The sequence below is a fragment of the Aythya marila genome (genome assembly GCF_965140915.1).
Source record: "Aythya marila genome assembly, chromosome: 9".
In the NCBI taxonomy this organism is placed as follows: Eukaryota; Metazoa; Chordata; class Aves; order Anseriformes; family Anatidae; genus Aythya; species Aythya marila.
This window is the reverse complement of record NC_139050.1, coordinates 14,405,641-14,414,508: the sequence shown is the minus strand read 5'-3', so window position 1 is coordinate 14,414,508 and position 8,868 is coordinate 14,405,641.

Sequence of the window (8,868 nt, the reverse complement as noted above, 5' to 3'; positions counted from 1 at the left end):
GAAACATGCAGGTAAGGGCAGAGGCTCAAACTGCCATCTGAGACGGAGTGTGCTTTGAAATGGCACACAATGTTTGTGGCTGGAGCTAATGCTGGAAACCATCCCTTCCCTTAGATTGTCCTCGAGGGACAATGGGGAGAAGATTTCCGCAGCGACGTGGCACTGGATGATCTGTCCATTGAAAAGGGATACTGCCCAGGTACCTCATCACCCGGCTTGGGAAAGGGCAGCTTGCTTGTCGTGGCAGTCAATGTAGTTTCTGCCTTGAAGAGGATCTGGTCAAGGGGGATTGATTTACATGTGCCATTGTGTCTCTCGTAGGCGATATACCTCCAACACCTAGCACCAGCACACCAACACCTGGGACACCAACACCCTCGCCAAGCTCAGGTGAGTGGAGCAGACGAGTCACGGGGCTGCAGCGTTCAGTCAGGGTGGGCTGTGGAGATGAGGTGGCAGGATGTGATTAACTGGGCAGTGCACTGGGTCTGACTTGAATGGAAGTACCTTCTTGTGCGAAGATCTTTTTTGATCGTGATACACAGTCATTCTTGCTGTACGCACAGTTTTCCATAATGTTTGCATAATTGGGAAGGGTGGGAGAGCTGCCTGAAGGAAATCTTCAGTCTGAAAAGCAGCTTCTGTATCTCCATCTTGTTCTACATCCAACAGATCCTACTGCCTTGCCAAATGTTACTACACAGCCTCCATGGACAACAAAACCTGGAGTAAGCACAGGTATGCCTGTCCCCTGTTCATCTTTTCTACAAGCTGTGGTCAGCGCTGGGCTAGAGTTCTTAACTTGGCAGGCCATTCTAAAGCATACCACGGATGCAGGCATGCCATATGGGAAACTGTGAAAAGATCATGGTCAGCACCAAAAAGTCCAGCAAGGAGCTCAGGAACTGTCAGCTGTGCCAATCTTCTACTGCATTTGGCAACACTACTGTTTGCTTTCTTTGAGGTCCATGGCCAGGGGCAGGAAAAACTGTAGTAATGGGGCTGGGCTTCTTTTTACAACCCAGCTATGCTGGTGGGAGAGCTTGAGAGGTGTGAGTTTTTCAGAAAAGCCACTGCTTGATTGCAGCTGTGGTCTTCTCTTGACATGGTGTTGGGGTGTTTGCACAGAGTGGATCAGCTGCCTGGAACAAACCTGTTTTAATGCAGATATCCTCTAATTCTCTCTTGCAGTGGCTCCATCAACATCTCAACCTGGGACCTCCTTGCCAGTCACCACAACACAGCCTGCACACACTCCATCACCACCAAGACCTACACCAAGTTCAGGTATAGCATTTCTTGTTTATATGTCTTTTATCTTCAGTTTCTATACTGTCCATTTGCATGAAGGTCCAGTAGCAAGTGTACTTTGTCTCTTGCAACTGGCCTTAGATTCTGCTTGTGTCACAGAATCATCTTGCTGACACAGCAGTTGAGTGCTGATGTTATTTCTGAAATGTCACTTTGGAACCACTGCTTTAGCACCCTGTTGCCATCACACTGGATTTTCTATTAAGCGTGAACCAGCTGTTTGGAATGAAACTCCCATGCTGACATAGATCTCTCACTCTCTCTAGTGGTAGGTCCAATTACACCAAGACCCACAATTCCCTTGCCAGACACCACAACACAGCCTTCACGTACAACAGCATCATCCACACTCCAGCCAAGCTTGAGTATTGTTGTTTTCAGTACCCATCTCTGATTTCCTGCTTTAACTGTTCAGTTTTCTTACTTCAGTTCTCACAGCCAAGTGAATTTTAATAGTGGAAGGTCAGAGCTTTTCCTTGCTACATGCAGTCTGATTGGTTAGACAGTTGTTCGGTGCAGAGTCTATATGTCACTATGGAAACCTTGCTCCAGGTCCCATTTGAGGTAGCTTCAGGGATTTTAGTATCAGTAGACCAGCTGCTTGGTATAACTATTTTATATACCCTTTATTGCCATGTGTGTAAATATTTTAATTAACATTTTCTGCATCAAGTTTTCAACTGTTTTTGGTTTTGCTTGTAGTGTTTTGAAATTTAATTTAACTTCTAAGTCTAGCTTTTATCTTAGATATAATCCAATTATATGGTGCTGAAAAAGGCAGAGACATTGTGGTAATTTTTATTTTATTACTTAGAAAATACACTAAAATGTCAATAAAGATAAATATAAACTGCTTCCTTCCTCCAGTTTTAGGCACTAAACAGAATCAGGGTGACTTTTAGTTAAAGTAGAATGGTGTTTTCTCCTGTGGAAAGTTTGCACATCTCTTTTGCACTCTGTCCTTGACTGATTCCACCACTATTGCATCTAAGCAGCAATTATGAAGTAAAATAAAATGTATGATGGGAACAAAGTTACTGCAGCAGTCACAGGAGAGATTCAAATGGAACTATTCTGTCTTTCTTTCTTCCTAGGCCATGCCTCCTGTAGTGCCTCTGGAGATCCACATTATAACACTTTTGATCACAGAGTTCTTCATTTCATGGGAAATTGCACTTACACCCTCTCCAAAGTGTGCAACATCTCTCAGAGGATTCCATATTTTGATGTGTCCACAACAAATGAGCACAGAGGAGCCAATACCAAAGTCTCTTATGTGAAGTCAGTGCAAGTGGAAGTCTATGGCAATCAGATTTCTATGCTGAAAAACAAGAAAGTGAATGTAAGAAAATACTTGTTTAAAAGGCAATATTTTTCAACTGACGTACAGATAATGACTTTTTTTCTGATTGTAGAGTTCACAGAGATTTTTCTGTTTTTTTTTTTTTCATTTGTTAAATATACTTCTTATAATGAGATTTCAAAAAAAACTTGCCCATATGAAATATTATTTAATTGCTTTCTGTTCTCCTTGTGCACAAGATCATATTGTCCACTAAATTCTTCTACCTGTTGGTATTTGTAGGAGTTCTAGCAGCAGTATGCTAACTTTTACAACTTGCTTTACAGGTAAATGGCAGGAGAATGAACCTGCCCGTATTTATTGAAAGGAAGATCAGTATTCAAAGCAGTGGTGGATACGTTCTCTTGGAAACTGACTTTGGACTGTGGGTGAGATACGATGGAAATCACTATGCAGAAGTCTCTGTGCCCTCTGATTACAGTGGTCTGCTCTGTGGCTTGTGTGGTAAGTCACAGGCTTAGTCACTTTTTAATGAGTTGTATAGACTCATGATTACTCAAACTTTTTTCTTAGCATGTCATAATTACTCTACATCAACCTAGTCTTTATCAAAGGGACTAGAATTTACAGCAGAGAGGAAAAGTTGCAAAAGTTTTTCAGTTTCTGTCAACTGCTATACAATTCCTGGTAATATGTATTTGTCTGGAATGCTGTGAGGTATAACTACAAATAACATTTTTAGCCAGATTAGAAAAAAACAAAAACCACCACCAACAAAAAATCTCACTTTAATTCTACAGTGTATATTAGTAAGAGTAAATATTTGCATGCATCTACTCAAGAATTCTACAAGTACATTTTTCTGTTACTTACATTCTGATGATAATGCCTGAACCTGAGCAGATATAGTTGGAACAACATTCTGAAATCTAGATAAATACATGAAACATACTTCCGGATAGATTTTCTGATTATTCTTTGATCTGGATCATCTGAAATTTCCTAGTTCATGTCTCTCTGCTTCAGTGTTTTACACTTTGAATTCAGAAACCTATCTGAGGATGTCATGGTGCCAATGACACCATTTGAATTTTAGTCCACCAATATTAGATATTTATTTTTTTTAACTAAGCAATTCTTTCTGGTATACAATTTGATCTAAGTCTCTGAAAGCCAGCCCTTATCAGTGGTCAAAGTCTAAAACACAAGTGAGCTCTTCTTATGTTGTCCAGTATAAATTGATGTTGCATATATACTCTCACTAGTTCACTGCAGTATATTTTACAGTCTGAAACCTAGCTTTGTTCTACCTAGGTGTTAAATTCATGTATCCCATAAATTTTTATTTTTTTTTTTAAATCCTCTCAGGTAATTATAATGGTGATCCAACTGATGACAACATAAAGCCCAATGGTGACGTTGCAAGTAGTTCCAATGAACTTGGAGAAAGCTGGCTTGTGCCTGAGAATAACACCATGTATGTACTAGAATCCAAGCATATTTGCTAATCAAACTCTATAAAATCAAATATCTACCCACTCACTGGCGTTATCATCCAGTACTATTTTGCATCTTCCAACTGCTGGTTAAAAGTAGGGAGCTCCCCCTTCACGTTGAACAGGGAATGAGAAGAGGGCTTGCATCCTTTAAGCCTTTTTTTTTTTTTTTTTTTTTTTCCAAAGAACTGTGTGCTGAGTAGGGGTGGGGACTGGGGGTGGGGGATTTCAGTTCAGTTCTCTGGAAATCATCAGCTGATTGTATCCCATAGCTCTTTTTCCACCTAAGAATAAATCTTTAATTAGCCCAAATGGCATTGAAAAGGGAGTCCATTCAGAGATGGGCTTTGTATCAACCTTTCAAAGAAGCTGGATAAAAATCTTGTGACTGTAACAAAATACACCCTGTTGTACAGGGTCAGCATGTGTCAATCTTCCACCATAGATCTAATAGTAAGAGATATAAATAAACACTTTATTTTGTTTGCCTTCCCCAGTTGCTCTAGTGGGATAGAAGAAGAATGCAATGCTGATCTGGAGAATGACGCAAAGAAGAACACTGCATGTGGCATGATCACAGACCCAACAGGTATTCTGTTTGTAGCTCACTTTGAGCCATGTGAAGGGGCACTTTTGCATATTATAGCTTGTGATGTCTGGTCTCTTTTGTCCATTGTTCTGAACTCACACTGGAAATATATAAAAACTCCAGTTCAGGTGGCCAAAATAAAATTCGTAGGTCAAGATATGTCAACTATTCAGACAGTACCAAGGAGTCCTTGAAAATTTTCTGGGAATGTTCACAGGGAGTCATAGCTGTTCTTTGATTCATAGCGACTTATATTCTGCTTTCTAAATGAAATAGTTCAGAGGGCACTGTCATTTCGTGTAGTACAGATACTTTATCTGAAATTCTGTAGATGTTCTCTGCATTAGAGATCCCCTGCAATTGTCTAGAATTAGTGGCTTGCCTAGTCAGCAACTCCTATTTTTTGTAAACTATGTTGTATCAATCCTGCAAAAACAAGAGACAAGAAACAAGCCTGATCCAGAGGGCCAAGTTTCACTGTGTGTACCCAGTTTCAAGGGTTCGTTTAACTTACTAAACAAAGTCAGGCTGGAGCACTCAATATTTTTGCCAAGACAGAACACAGATGCTGATGGTGATGAATTCCTCACTTTTTTTTTTTTTTTTCCTTTTCTGTCCTTCTATATCTTTCTTAATTTACACAGGACTCTTCAAAGATTGCCACACCAAAGTGCCTCCAGAAAATTTCTTTGAAAGCTGTGTTTATGACATGTGTTTCACTGGAGGACAGGAAACATCCTTATGCTACGGACTGCAGGCCTATGCTGAGTCATGTAACAATGCTGGAATATGTATAGAGTGGAGAAATACTACCCTTTGCCGTGAGTGTTGTGATTTACAAATATTTATTCTGGATTTAATTTCAAACATATGCACATTCTCCTCTACCTTTCATGTATGTTATTTTAATTTATGTAATGCTTTGAGTATAGTCTATCTTTTGTCATGTCTTGGGCCTGCTTCAGCTTATGCACTATTCCAGTACTAATATAATTCACTAATTCACATGAACTTTTGGATACACTTGGGTCTAATCCTTCGAGCTTTAATAATTTCCTATTTGTTACTTGGAAAGGTTTGATTATATACATATATACAGGTAGGTGTGTCTTATGTGAGCTTCTGCACTGGGAGAACAACTGCTGCTTTGTCCTACTGAAAACCACCATCCTCCATGCAAATAGAGCTGGTATTTCCAAGGCTCCATAAACAAGTGCTCATTGACATCTTTGAAGATCCTTTCAAGCGATCTTATTTTTTCCTTTTGTCTTTAGCAATGTCCTGTCCTGGAGGCAGCATCTACCAGAGCTGTGGTACTAGGTGTCCCTCTACTTGTGTGAGCAACTCAACCGCCACTTCTTGTAGTTCATTACCAGTGGAAGGTTGCTTCTGTAAAGAAGGCTATATTCTGAGTGGAGACACATGCGTTCCAGAAAGCAGCTGTGGTTGTGTTGATGAAGAAAACCAGTACCACCAGGTAAGTTACTACAGACATTGTTTAAAGAAAGAAGTGAAAGAACAGGGTATCTCAATTGTTATCACTGTGAGGAAAAAATAAATATATATTAATAACACTAGCACAATTATGATTTACACTGTTAATAATAGCAAAATAGATTCACTTTGAGAGTTTTCTTGATCAGTGAGCTGTGTGATTATATATATCACTCACATTCAAATGATTGTCTTTTATGATATTACCTGCATATTTAACTTATAGTATATACTTCTACTTTTTTTTTTTTTTTTCCCTCAGCTGGGTGAAAGCTGGTTCACCAGTTATCCCTGCAATGAACGCTGCACCTGCAATGCTAAAAACAAAATTGTATGCTCACCCTGGGAGTGTGGAGTACGAGAGGAATGCAGTGTCAAGGATGGTGTGCTGGGCTGTCATTCCAATGGTAAGTCCTCCCAGCAAATTCTCTGAGTCATTGTCAATTCCATAATTAGATCTGTCTACTCCCTCTAGTTTTCTCATATATATTTTTTCATGTGTGATGGCAAAGATAGTTTCAAGTAACTGCTGCCAGTGGTAAGAGACAAAAAGACATGATGATCTGTCTTGCAATCACAGATCCTCTTCAGCTGCAATTGATGTCAGCAAAAATTGATGCTGCTCAAAAGCTTGTAAGGTCACTTGGGTTCTTTTTGTCTTGATAATACAAATTAAAATCCCAAATCACCAGTTCTGTGAGTTCTAAATTTCAGACTAATTGAAAAGAAGTGCTAATTCTGAGAGCCTGTGTGTTGGCAAATTCTTTAAATATCTAGATATATAGATGCATATTTATTTACATTTATGTTTATACCTATATTTAAACAAATAATTATGTATTTTTGTACTGCTACATTGGAAAGCTCTGGATTACTCTTCACCACCATGCGTCGTATGTACAACAGCATATGGAAACAGATAAAGAGGTTTATTTGCTGCAATGTTGCCAGTTTATACATAATTTGCGAATTAAATTTAGGAGACACTTTCTGGAAAATTTTAATTTCCAAATAATTGCCATTGTCATGAACCTGAAATACCTCTATGAAAGTTGCTCCACATAATAATAATCAGGATTGGGTTGCTGTGCTAATGCAAATGTCTTTCATCAGTTGCGTCCGTGGTGAAATCCAGTCCAAGGTTCTTAGATATTTTTTTCACTTTCAGGCCAAGCAACATGTCAGGTAGCAGGAGATCCCCATTATTTCACTTTTGATGGATTGATGTACACCTTTGTGGGTACCTGCACCTACACCTTGGTTGAGGTCATCAGTGAGAGTGTCGAAAATATAACCATCCTTGGCAAGAATGAAGACCGAGGGCTACGAGGGGCCACATACCTGAAGGAAGTCTACATAGATCTGTATGGTGTACGAATCACCCTTCAGAAAAGCAAAGGAATCCTGGTAGGTGGTAGTACTCTTTTTACTGCAAGAAGTATCCTAAAATTAGCTCACTACAGTAGCTGTAGGAAAAAGGACCTCCATGTTTCATAAGGAACACGTATGCATATCCTTAATCCTTACAGGGACCTCCATTATCTTGATGTTGGGAAATACAATTTCTGATTGGTTCCCAAGGCTTCTGTTCTGGGTTTACTGTTCTATTGGCTATGTCTTGGGGATGGAGCCAGAGCCTCCAGATCTGAGAACTGTCATCTGAACTAAAGAACAGTCCTCCCCGTTTCAATGCCTGTCATCAACCCAATCACCTATAGCTAGCTGACATGAGCAGAGGAAAATGCAGCTGTGCCATATTGGTCTGGAATAGCACTGGGGATACATGGCAGTACTAAAAGCAGGGAGTCCTACCTATGGGAGGGTAAGAGCTTGCTCAATACCACAGATCTTTTCAGCTCCCTGTTAAAGGCACAAGCTATGAGTCATGCCCAGCTCACCTCAGCTAAAAAGCTGATTTCTACAACCCATAGTTGGCATATGCAATACTGGAAATGTAAAGGATCTAAAACTGTCACAGAGTCATCTTCAGCACTCCAAGGAATGTAGATTGTGAACAGAAAAACTTTCATGGAAGAATGTCCACACTGACAAATGATTTATGTCTCCAGTTAAACAATGAAAGAGTCTACACTCCAGTGGAGAACAGGCTGCGGGGTGTGTCCATTGGAAATGTTGGCAAATACATAGTAGTGGAAACTGACTTTGGTGTGGTAGTGAAATACGATGGCGATCACTATCTGGAAATCACCCTCCCACAATCTTACTTCTCAAAGGTAAGATTTACTGTGTAAACATATTGGTGCTCTTTCAGAACTGCTGCTTTGGACATTTAATTTTCATTTGCTTTCTTCCTTTCTGTATTAAAACACTTGTTTTTTCCCACTATTTTTTTTTTTTTTCTCTTCGCAACAATTTCCATGTATTCTAAAGGAGTACTTACAGAAGATGACAAAGCTAGGGGAATACATCCAGTTTAAAGAATTAAACGGCTTGAAGTCTTAGGGTATCATAGATCTATTGCAGTGACTTTTTATTTTTCTATTGGTTCAGCCAGACATCAATGAGTATGTTTGGAATGTCTAATGCAAGGTTGGTTGTTGTTAGTGTTTTAACCATATCATTCCATAGGCAATGAGTAAGAAGTTATTGGGGAAGCTGGGGTAGAACAGATAGTGTTTAGAATATGGTTCTTGTTCATTTGCAGGTACATGGTA